At 44.7% G+C, this 12,337-nt stretch overlaps 1 protein-coding gene across 5 annotated transcripts in view; it reads right to left on the reverse strand.

The window, feature by feature from the left end:
* LOC109908822 (transcriptional activator GLI3) overlaps positions 1-12,337 on the reverse strand; it is a 165,282-nt gene that overhangs the window by 33,670 nt on the left and 119,275 nt on the right. The window lies entirely within an intron of this gene.

A 12,337-nucleotide genomic window follows, 5' to 3' on the forward strand; every position in this document is an offset into this window, starting at 1 on the left:
AACCAGCTTCATGAGTTATTCACCTGGAATGGTGTGCCTTGTTAAATGTTAATTTGTGAAATTTCTTTCCAGAAACTTTAACATTTGTAACAAGCATGATAACAAGCATATGGAATCATGTCATGATCCCAAAAAATATTTTATATATTTTATGTTTCAGATTCTTCAAATAGCCACCCTTTGCCTTGATGACAGCTTTGCACACTCTTGGCATTCTCTGAACCAGCTTCATGAGGTAGTCACCTGGAATTAATTTCAATTATCAGGTAGGCCTTGTTAAAAGTACATTTTTTGCGTTTAATGCGTTTCAGCCAATCAGTTGTGTTGTGACAAGATAGGGGTTCAGTCAAAACTGAACATTTCAAGAACTTTGAAAGTGCAGTTGCAAAAACCATCCTCCTATGATGAAACTGGCTCTCATGAGGACCACCACAGAAATGGAAGACCCAGAGTTGCATCTGCTGCAGAGGATAAGTTCATTAGAGTTACCAGCCTCAGAAATTGCAGCCGATATATACGCAGTCTACTGTTGAGAGGAGACTGCATGAATCAGGCCTTCATGGTTGAATTTCTTCAAAGAAACCACAACTAAAGGACACCAATAATAAGACGAGAATTGCTTGGGCCAAGTAACACGAGCAACGGACATTAGACCGGTGGAAATCTGTTCTTTGGTCTGATGAGACCAAATTTGAGATTTTTGGTCCCAACTGCCTTGTCTTTGTGAGGCGGTTGTGTAGTTCCCACCGTGAAGCATAGAGGAGGAGGTGTGGCTGTTTGGGTGGGCTTTGCTGATGACACTGTCTGTGATGTATTTAGAATTCAAGGCACACTTAACCAGCATGGCTACCACAGCATTCTGCAGCGATACGGCATCCCATCTGGTTTGTGTTTAGGACTATCATTTGTTTTCCAACAGGACAATGACCCAACACACCTCCAGGCTGTGTAAGGGCTATTTGACAAAGAAGGAGAGTGCTGGAGTGCTGCATCAGATGACCTGGCCTCCACAATCCCCCGAACTCAACCCAATTGAGAAGGTTTGGGATAGGTTGGACCGCAGAGTGAAGGAAAAGCAGCCAACAAGTGATCAGCATATGTGGGATCTCCATCAAGACTGTTGGAAAAGCATTCCAGGCGAAGCTGGTTGCGAGAATGCCATGCGTGTGCAAAGCTGTCATCGAGGTAAAGGGAGGCTACTTTGAAGAATCTCAAATATAAAATATATTTAGATTTGTTGAAAAAAAAAATTGGTCACTACATGATTCCATATGTGTCATTTCATAGTTTTGATGTCTTCACTACCTTTCTACAATGTATAAAATAGTAAAAATAAAGAAAAACCCTTGAATGAGAAGGTTTGTCCAGACTTTTGACTTGTACTATCCATCTCTGTTCTAATGTGTACATTAGAACCTCAACATCTAGCTCAGGACACTGAAGTGAAGAATCAACTAATACTGTTTCCCTTTTTAAAATTGGCTAAGAGGGCTTGAAAACTTCATAATGATGTTCTTGAAGAGAAAGACCCTCCCTGGAGGATGAGGAGAAATCCACATCAGCCTAGACATTAAGAGGCTGGGAGATTAGAGTGAATTAGACCCTCATCTCATCCACTGTGGCTCCTCATAGGACTGGCCTGTCACTATGGTCCCCAGGCGAGATGAGAAAAGAGTGTGGGAAGGGAGTGGGGGGAGTGGGAGAGAGAGAGAGAGAGAGAGAGAGAGAGAGAGAGAGAGAGAGAGAGCGAGAGAGTGAGAACAAGATGAAGAAAAGAGAGTGAGTGAGCAAGTGAGTAGCAGAGAGAGAGAGAGAGAGAGAGAGAGAGAGAAAGAGAGAGAAAGAAAGAGAGAGAAAGAGAGAGAAAGAAAGAGAGAGAGAGAGAGAGAGAGAGAGAGAGAGAGAGAGAGAGAGAGAGAGAATAATCCATGTAAAGAGAAGGAGGAGCCTGGCTCAGAGTTTGGCTTCGAGTGACCTTGAGCGAGGCCAGGGGACCGGAACAGCCCAATTACACCCTTGGACCTTGTCCCCAAGTCCCCTACCGGCCCCCACCAAGCCCCTCTCGTCCCCTCATGTCCTTCCCCATCACAACCCCCTAATGAAAGAGCTCAGGCCAATAATGAACGCTGAGGAGCGGAAATACTGGAGCACACACACACACACACTCAGACAGTCACACACACACATACACAAACCCTCTTCTACCGCTTACTTTTCAACAAGCTTGCGCCAATTAACCCACAAGGACTACTATGAGGTGAATTTTAAGCACTCTTTTTCCTTCTGTTTGAGTGCATGACAACATAGTCTCTGTGATGCTGTAGCAGGTATGTATGGAGTGCTCTTGTCTTCTCAAGAGGAGTCATCTCTATTAAGGAAACAATACAAAGAAAGCTGATTGAAGTAAAGGTTGGAGGTTGGGAAAGAGGATTTTGGAGGGGGGGAAGCTCCTAAATTGTTTAGTTTGGGAGTACAACCTAAGATGTTCCTGGACTAGCTGGACGCTTTAGGGAATTTCTCTTTGGGAGACCCAAAATGTGTCCCCTTAAGGGCTCTGGTCAAAAGAAGTACACTATATGGGGAATAGTGTGCCATTTGGGACACAGCCAGAGTAGCCTTGAGAACCAATGATTAGAGAGTGAATTAAGGTAAATGATGACTGATACCAGTGTTATCATGTTGACTATGACACTACCTCCATCCCCTAGCAGTGGTTCTGCACGTCTCCTATCCTCTGAGTCACGAGACACCTTCTCTGAGTAAACAGGGCACCCTTGTCCCTGTTCCCCTTCGGTGCACGTGTGTGTGTGTGTGTGTGTGTGTGTGTGTGTGTGTGTGTGTGTGTGTGTGTGTGTGTGTGTGTGTGTGTGTGTGTGTGTGTGTGTGTGTGTGTGTGTGTGTGTGTGTGTGTGTGTGTGTGTGTGTGTGTGTGTGTGTGTGTACAAGGGCAGAAGATAAGGCACCCACAGGCCACCATAGTACGCCTCATTTACACAGATCAACACAGCTGCTGAGTGAAACTCACTTTGATGTCACTGTCACATGGTGACCATTACACAAACAGACCTGAGGAGATTAATAACAACAACAACAAAAACATTTTAAGTGAGAAGTAGGGATTGGTCTGAAGCTGAAAAGAAAAGTAATTCACCTGAGCACCACTATGCCTATTCCACCCATGCTCTGCCAAGGTTGTCCAGCACACAGCTTTGACCTACTACAGAAGCTATGTTGGTATTGTACTTCAAACCATGTGTAGGCAGGTTGTTGAGGATTCAAACCTTCTTAAACAGCCTAATTCATACCATGCAGCAGTTCATTAGAGGAGGTGCTCCCACAAATAAGTGATTTGTACCGCATACACGTTAAAGCATTGGATTCTTCACAAACCCACTAATCCCATTCCACTACCGTCTCTAGTTTTTTTAATTATATGAAAGCAAGCTTTGCTTTTATACTTACAAGACCATTATGCCTGATTGAACGAGCTGTTTTGTCTTGTCGCAATGTAGTGCCTTCCTGTAGTTCCTTAAACCTTTATTTTAGCAATACATGTCATTGAGAAGAAATAAAATGTTGGTCAGTAGGTGCCCAACATAACAACAGGTGTTGGTGTGTTGGACACAGTCACTCATATACACTGAGTATACAAAACATTCAGAATACCTGCTCTTTCCATGACATAGATTAACCAGGTGAATCCAGGGTTTTTCACACTTAACAGTTACCCGTTTGCATCAAGAATGGTCAACCACCCAAAGGACATTCAGCCAACTTGACACAACTGTGGGAAGCATTGGAGTCAACATGGGTCAGCATCCCTGTGGAACGCTTTTGACACCCTGTAGAGTCAATGCCCTGACAAATTATTGCTGTTCTGAAGGCAAAAGGCAAGTTGCTACTCAATATTAGGAAGGTGTTCCTAATGTTTGGTATACACTTCAATCAGTCCAGATGAAGGGGAAAAGACGGATTTTCAAGCCTTGAGACAATTGAAACATGGATTGTGTATGTGTGCCATTCGGAGGGTGAATGGGCAAGACAAAAGACTTAAATGCCTTTGAACGTATGGTAGTAGGTGCTACGTGCACCGGTTTGAGTGTGTCCAGATCTGCAACTCTGCTGGGTTTTTCCACGCTTTCCACCACCCACATCCAACCAACATGACACAACTGTGGGAAGCATTTGAGTCAACATGAGCCAGGATCCCTGTGGAACACATTTTTTTTTTTTACCTTTATTTAACTAGTTTATTTAGCAAGTCAGTTAAGAACAAATTCTTATTTTCAATGAAAGTGGAACAGTGGGTTAACTGCCTGTTCAGGGGCTGAATGACAGATTTGTACCGTGTCAGCTCGGGGGTTTAAACTTGCAACCTTCCGTTTACTAGTCCAACGCTCTAACCACTAGGCTACGCTGCCGCCCCACCGACACCTAGTAGAGTCCATGCCCCACCGAACTGAGGCTGTTCTGAGGGCAAATCCAATATTAGCAAGGTGTATTTGATTTTTTGTACACTCAGTGTTTTTACTGTACATTATTTAATAGCAGGACACTGCTAGTCTATTATCCCCAGAAGAGTATGAATCAGGCTGTTTGAGAAGGTTTGAAATCGTAAGCAACCTGCATACACATTGCTTGAAGTACAATAGACCAATATAGCTACAGTACTAGCAGTAGCAGACACTGATTGGCTGAATACCTGGGGCGCGAGACGGTTGGAGGTGTCAACAAAGCAGCATGACAGAAATTCGATGCCAAGTTTTCGAACTACCGGTAGTTTCTTTAAGAAGATATATAAAGTGATCGGTGCATTTGAACAACTGCATAAATACACCTTTTGCATGTCAAAAACCGAATGACCACTGCTGCAAATGCTGACATTGTTTTGAACAGATTAGATCATACTATTTAGAACGAGTACCCAGCTCACGAACGAACGAGTACACCAGGGAGAATGAAACAACCACACAAATGCAATAAGTGAAAACACATTATTTAACTGGGGTCTGGGGATAGCTAGTTAACATTGCGCATCGCTAGCCAGTTAAAGTTCATTTTGAAATAACTTCATATTTCCGAGTTAGTAAGATGTGAGTTTAGAAAGAATTGAAATTGGCATGGGAGATAACTATCTAGCAAGCTTCCAGCTACCTATAGCTAGCTGCTTATCAAAGGTAGATAAACGGTAATTTGACCAAAACATTAATCAAATATTTCTCACAATTTCTTAAAATAACTGTAACTGGCTAATTAATTTGACCATGCTTTATGATACACCCGGTTTTATGCTGTTTTAGTCCAAACAACTTGTCGCTCTGTCACCTGCAGTAGAACCTGATAAACAACCTCAAGGGGGAAACGATAGAATTAGCCATGCTTTTTTGTCCTATCAGAGCCGCAATGAGAAAGTTCTAGCTAGTGTATCCCTCTGTCCCTCGACTCTCATTGGATGTGGTTTATCAGGTCCCAGGCTGCTATGACTGTTATGATTATTTATTTACAAGTTCCTTACAATTTGCTTTAGCTCCATCTTTAATTAACTGATAGAGCAAATTTAGTCATATGCTGTAGTAAGCTGTCTGGAGCGAAAAACTCATTGGGAGGAGGAGACTAGAGCAAACAAAGAAGTTCTTACTGAACACACATTTGAGTGCCCCAGGACGATCAATTTACTTGTTGCTGCTATACTGTAATTGATGCTATGAAAACCTGTTGACGCTCTTCCCCCTCATGGCAAATAGCCAGTGCTTGACTTGAGCAGAAGCTCACCTTAGCTGAGTACCGGTACCTCAAATGTATACTACTTGAGCTCCAGTTCCTCTTATAGAATATTAGCTCAAAAGTATTGTGGAGCGCCTGCATCTAAATATAAACAGTGCTGGCACCCTAAATTAGTACAGGAACCTATTTCAGTTAAGTCAGGCACTGCAAATAGCTAGCAAACACAACACAAGCAATGTTCGCATGGCCTGCACAGAGGCATAGTTGCTCCTGCTGGCAGTCACTGAGGGCCAGAGTAGTAAGTAACTGAACAGCTTGTTTTTAACAATATTTTTTTTAAACCTTTTTGGGATAGGGGGCAGTTCTGGATGAATACCGTGCCCAGAGTGAACTGCCTCCTACTCTGTCCCAGATGCTAATATATGCATATTATTAGTATTGGATAGAAAACACTCTGAAGTTTTCAAAACTGTTTGATGATGTCTGTGAGTATAACAGAACTCATATGGCAGGCGAAATAAAGATCATCAAGGACAACAACCACCCGAGCCACTGCCTGTTCACCCCGCTATCATCCAGAAGGCGAGGTGCATCAAAGCTGGGACCGAGAGACTGAAAAACAGCTTCTATCTCAAGGCCATCAGACTGTTAAACAGCCACCACTAACATTGAGTGGCTGCTGCCAACATACTGACTCAACTCCAGCCACTTTAATAATGGGAATTGATGGGAAATGATGTAAAATATATCACTAGCCACTTTAAACAATGCTACCTAATATAATGTTTACATACCCTACATTATTCATCTCATATGTATACGTATATACTGTACTCTATATCATCTACTGCATCTTTATGTAATACATGTATCACTGGCCACTTTAACTATGCCACTTTGTTTACATACTCATCTCATATGTATATACTGTACTCGATACCATCTACTGTATCTTGCCTATGCCGCTCTGTACCATCACTCATTCATATATCTTTATGTACATATTCTTTATCCCCTTACACTTGTGTGTATAAGACAGTAGTTTTGGAATTGTTAGTTAGATTACTTGTTGGTTATTACTGCATTGTCGGAACTAGAAGCACAAGCATTTCGCTACACTCGCATTAACATCTGCTAACCATGTGTATGTGACAAATAAAATTTGATTTGATTTGAAAACCTGAGAAAAATCCAACCAGGAAGTGGGACATCTGAGGTTTGTAGTTTTTCAAAGCTTTGCCTACTGAGTACACATTGATATATGGATGAGGTTGCACTTCCTAGGGCTTCCACTAGATGTCAACTGTCTTTTGAAAGTTGAATGAGAATTCTACTATAAAGGAGGGGCTCATGAGACCTGTTTGAGTCAGTGGTCTGGCAGAGAGCCTCGGGCTCATTACGCGCGCTCCCAACAGAGTTACCTCGCGTTCCAGTGCTTTTTCTGAAGACAGGAATTCTCCGATTGGAACATTATTGATGTTTTATATTGATTCCATACATCGTTTGACATGTTTCTAAAGGACTGTAACGGAACTTTTCGAGTTTTTGTCTGGATGAAATGCTCGCGCCTCATGAAGATGGATTACTGGGCTGAACACGCTAACAACAAGTGGCTATTTGGACATAAATGATGGAACTTTATGGAACAAATCAGTCATTTAATGTCGAACTGGGATTTCTGGGAGTGCCTTCCGATGAAGATCATCAAAGGTAAGTGAATATTTATGGTGTTGTTTCTAACTTTGTTGATTCCAAAATGGCGGCTAATTCCTCTGGCTGTTTTGGGTTCTGAGCGCCGCTCTCAGATTATGCTTTTTTTTTTTTTTTATCTGACACAGCGGTTGCATTAAGGAAAAGTCTATATTTAATTCTGTGAATAACACTAGTATCTTTTATCAATGTTTATTATGAGTATTTCTGCTAAAATCACTGGATGTTTTGGAATCAAAACATTACTGCACGTAAGGCGCCAATGTAAACTGAGATTTTTGGATAGAAATACGCACATTATCAAACAAAACATAATGTACATGTATTGTGTAACATGATGTCCTATTAGTGTCATCTGATGAAGATTATCAAAGGTTAGTGATTAATTTGATCTATATTTCTGCTTTTTGTGACTCCTATCTTTGGCTGGAAAAATGGCTGTGTGTTTTTGTGACTTGGCTCTGACCTAACATAATCGTTTGTTGTGCTTTAGCTGTAAAGCATTTTTGAAATCGGACACGATGGGTAGATTAACAAGATGTTTATCTTTCATTTGCTGTATTGGACGTTAATGTGTGAAAGTTACATATTTCTAAAAAATATTTTAGAATTTCGCTCACTGCCTTTTCAGCGGAATGTTGTCGAGGGGTTCTGCTAGCGCTAGAAAAGTTCAATAGGAAAATTAAACATTTACCACACATTTATGAGAATTTAAAACATAATCCATATATTGTTTTTAATAAAAATATTTGTACTTATTTTTTGGACCAATCACAAGTGGGGTGCTGCCCCTAATGCCATAATGGGCGACCTGCCTCTGTTTAGTAGGTCAAAGCTGTGTGCTGGAAAACCTACGTAGAACATGGGTGAAGTAGGCATTGGGGTGCTCATGATTTTCCGGCTTCAGACCAATCTCTACTTATCATTTAAAACATTGTTTTCCATGGCTTTTACACCAGAAGGTTATTACACAAAATTGTACTATACATTTCCATATGGATAAGGTGTCTTTAAAAAGCGTAATTTGCACCTTAAATTATGTTTTTAAAAAAAGGATGTGTTTTGTCTCACACAATTTATTACCCTTCAACTGAAACTTCCTGAGGCGCATCGTAGGCTACCAGGCCTAACGACATGTGAACAATGATGTGTCAAATATTATATTTAGTTCAATAAAGAGTTGCACACTCTATATATATATATATATATATATATATATATATAAACTCCCAATTTTACCCAATTTATTGGGTAAAACACCGGTGTCTTTGCACACTCTAGGCATTCTCTCAACCAGCTTCATGAGGTAGTCCCCTGGAATGCATGTTCGTCTACCTTGACGACATGTTCTTCATGTCAGGCAGATCCTTCAGCGCCACCTGGAGAACCAATTGTTCGTGAAAGTCGAGAAGTGTGAGTTCCACCGCTCTACAATCGCCTTTCTGGGATATGTCCTTGCTGAGGGTCCAGATGGATCCTGGAAATGTGAAAGCAGTGGTGGATTGGCCTTAACCTACGTCCAGGGTGCAGTTGCAACGTTTCCTAGGTTTTGCAAACTTCTACCGCCGTTTCATTCGGGGTTACAGCACCCTGACGGCCCCCCTCTCAGCACTCACCTCCCCCAAAGTACCGTTCACATGGTCTCCAGCTGTCGACAAAGCCTTTGTGGAGCTGAAGCATCTGTTCATTCTCATCCATCCGGACCCGTCTCATAAATTTGTGGTTGAGGTTGATGCTTCTGATGTTGGAGTGGGGGCCATCCTGTCCCAGCGATCTGCCCAGGACCAAAAGCTTCACCCCAGTGCCTTCCTGTCCCCATCGTCTCAATCCTGCAGAGAATAGCTACGACGTAGGCAACCGAGAACTCCTGGCGGTTAAGATGGCGTTGGAAGAGTGGAGGCACTGACTGGAAGGAGCAGAACAGACATTCTTGGTCTGGACCAACCATAAAAATGTGGAATATCTCCGTACAGCCAAGCGTCTTAACTCCAGGCAGGCCCGGTGGGCTCTCTTGTTTACTAGATTCAACTTCACCATTTCCTACCACCCAGGGTCCAAAAATGTGAAGCCGGATGCCCTCTCCCGCCTATACAGTTCCTCTGCCACACCCTCGGTCTCCGAAACCATTCTCCCTACCTCATGCCTTGCAGCCACAGTGGGTTGGGGTATTGAGACCCTGGTTGGCAAGGCACAACGCTCCTAGCCTGGACCTGAAGGGGGCGTACCTAACCGGCTGTTTGTCCCTAACTCAGTCCGGTCCCAGGTCCTGGAATGGGCTCATTCCTCCAAGCTAACCTGTCATCCAGGTTCCCGCCGTACCCGAGCATTCCACAGACAATGTTTCTGGTGGCACACAATGGTTCCTGACGTCTCTGCCTTCGTCGCCCCATGCACGGTGTGCGCACAGAACAAGACTCCACGGCAATCTCCTTCTGGCCTTCTTCAGCCACTACGGGTCCCTCATCGTCCCTAGTCCCATATCTCTCTGGACTTTGTCACTGGGCTTCCCCCGTCTGATGGCAACACCGTCATTCTGACAGTAGTGGATCGGTTCTCTAAGGCAGCTCCTTTCATCCCTCTTCCCAAAACTTCCCTCTGCCAAGGAAACGGCCCAGCTCATGGTGTAGCACGTCTTCCGGACCCATGGACTCCCAGTGGATATGGTTTCCGACCGGGGTCCTCAATTCTCATCTTAGTTTTGGAAGGCATTCTGCACCCTTATTGGGGTGTCGGCCAGCCAATCCTCCGGATTCCATCCCCAATCGAACGGCCAGTCAGAGCGCGCTAACCCGGACCTGGAGACCACCCTAAGATGCCTGGTCTCAACCAATCCCACTACCTGGAGCAGTCAACTGGTCTGGGTGGAGTATGCCCAGAACACCCTTCCCTGTTCAGCCACGGGACTCTCCCCTTTTGAGTACTCCATGGGGTATCAGTCTCCTCTCTTCCCAGAACAAGAACTGGAAGTCAACGTACCCTCGGCCCAGATGTTCGTCCGCCGCTGTCGATGTACCAGGAGAAGAGCTCGGGTAGCACTTCTCAAGACCAACTCCAGGTATCGTCAACAAGCGGACCGCCGCTGGACTCCAGCTCCCCGCTATCGTATTGGGCAGAGTGTATAACTGTCTACACAGGACCTACCCCTTCGGGTAGTCTCGCAAACTGTCCCCCCGTTTCATTGTTCCGTTTCCCATCTCTAGAGTCCTTAGTTCCACTGCTGTCTGTCTTTTGTTACCCCATGCCCTCCGTATTCACCCTACTTTCCATGTGTCTAAGATTAAGCCTGTGTCTCACTGTTCCTTGTCTTCGGTTCCCAGACCCACCCACCCTCCCCATGTCATTGACGGCCATCCGGCATACACGGTAAAACGCCATGTTCGCCGTGTTCGACCACGTTTCCAGTCCTGGTTGACTGGGAGAGTTACGGCCCGGAGGAGACATCCTGGATCCAGCCCTCATCGCGACTTCCACCGCCGACACCCCGGTATGCGCCCAGGTAGGATGCCAGGTGGCGCCCCTAGAGGGGGGGGGGGGGGGTACTGTCACACCCTGATCTGTTTCACCTTGTGATTGTCTCCACACCCTCCAGGTGTTTTATCCTTGTGTTTCCTTTCTCTCTGTGCCAGTTCATCTTGTATGTTCAAGTCAACCAGCATGTTTTTCCTCGTGCTCCTGCTTTTCTATTCTCTTCTACTAGTCCTCCCGGTTTTGACCTTTGCCTGTTTTCTGGACTCCATTCCTGACTGCTTGACCATTCTGCCTGCCCTGACTTTGAGCCTGCCTGCCATTCTGTACCTCTGGAACTCTGAACTGGTTTTGACCTTTTGCCTTTTGTCCACAACCATTCTCTTGCCTAACCCTTTTGGATTGTTAATAAACATCTTGGACTCTAACCATCTGCCTCCTGTGTCTGCATCTGGGTCTCGCCTTGTGCCCTTACAGATTCTGGATTTCTTGACAGGCCGCCCCTAAGGGGTGAGAGTAGGCAACAACACATCCGCCACGCTGACCCTCAACACAGAGGTCCCTCAGGAGTGTGTGCCTAGTTTCCTACTGTTTCCCTGTTCACCCACGACTGAATGGCCGCGCACAACTCCAATGCCAGCAATAACGATGTTGGTAGGCCTGATCACCGACGAAGATGAAAAGCCTATAGGGACGAGGTCAGTGACCTGGCAGTGTGGTGCCAGGATAACAACATTTCCCTCAATATCAGCAAGAGAAAGGATCTTACTGTGGACTACAGGAAACGGAGGGCCGAACACGCCCCATCCACATCGACAGGGCTGTAGCGGAGTGGGTCGAGAGCTTCAAGATCCTGACAAAGGATTTGACATTGTCCACACACACCAACACAGCTGTGAAGAAGGCGCGACAATGCCTCTTCCCCCTCAGGAGGCAGGAAAGATTTGGCATGGGTCCTCAGAACTTCTACAGTTGCACCATTGAGAGCATCTTGACTGGCTGCATCCTGGCTGCATCCCCGCTTGGTATGGCAACTGCTTGGCATCTACCTGCAAGGCGCTACAGAGGGTAGTGCGTAAGGCCCAGTACATCACTGGGGCCGAGCTCCCTGCCATCCAAGACCTCTATACCAGGCAGTGTCAGAGGAAGGCCCTAAAAATGATCAAAGACTAGCCACCCAAGTCATTGACTATTCTCTCTGCTACCACAAGGCAAGCGATACCGATGCCTCAAGTCTGGAACCAACAGGACCCTGAACAGCTTCTACCCCCAAACAATAAGAGTGCTAGTTAGCCGAATAGCTACCGCATTGACCCCCCCCTTTGAACTAACACTTTTGACTCATCACATACTTTGTGGCTAATGCTTATTACACTGAACAAAAATATAAACGCAACCTGCAACAATTTCAAAGATTTTACGGAGTTACAGTTCCTAT

The sequence above is a fragment of the Oncorhynchus kisutch genome, linkage group LG18, assembly GCF_002021735.2.
Source record: "Oncorhynchus kisutch isolate 150728-3 linkage group LG18, Okis_V2, whole genome shotgun sequence".
NCBI lineage: Eukaryota > Metazoa > Chordata > Actinopteri > Salmoniformes > Salmonidae > Oncorhynchus > Oncorhynchus kisutch.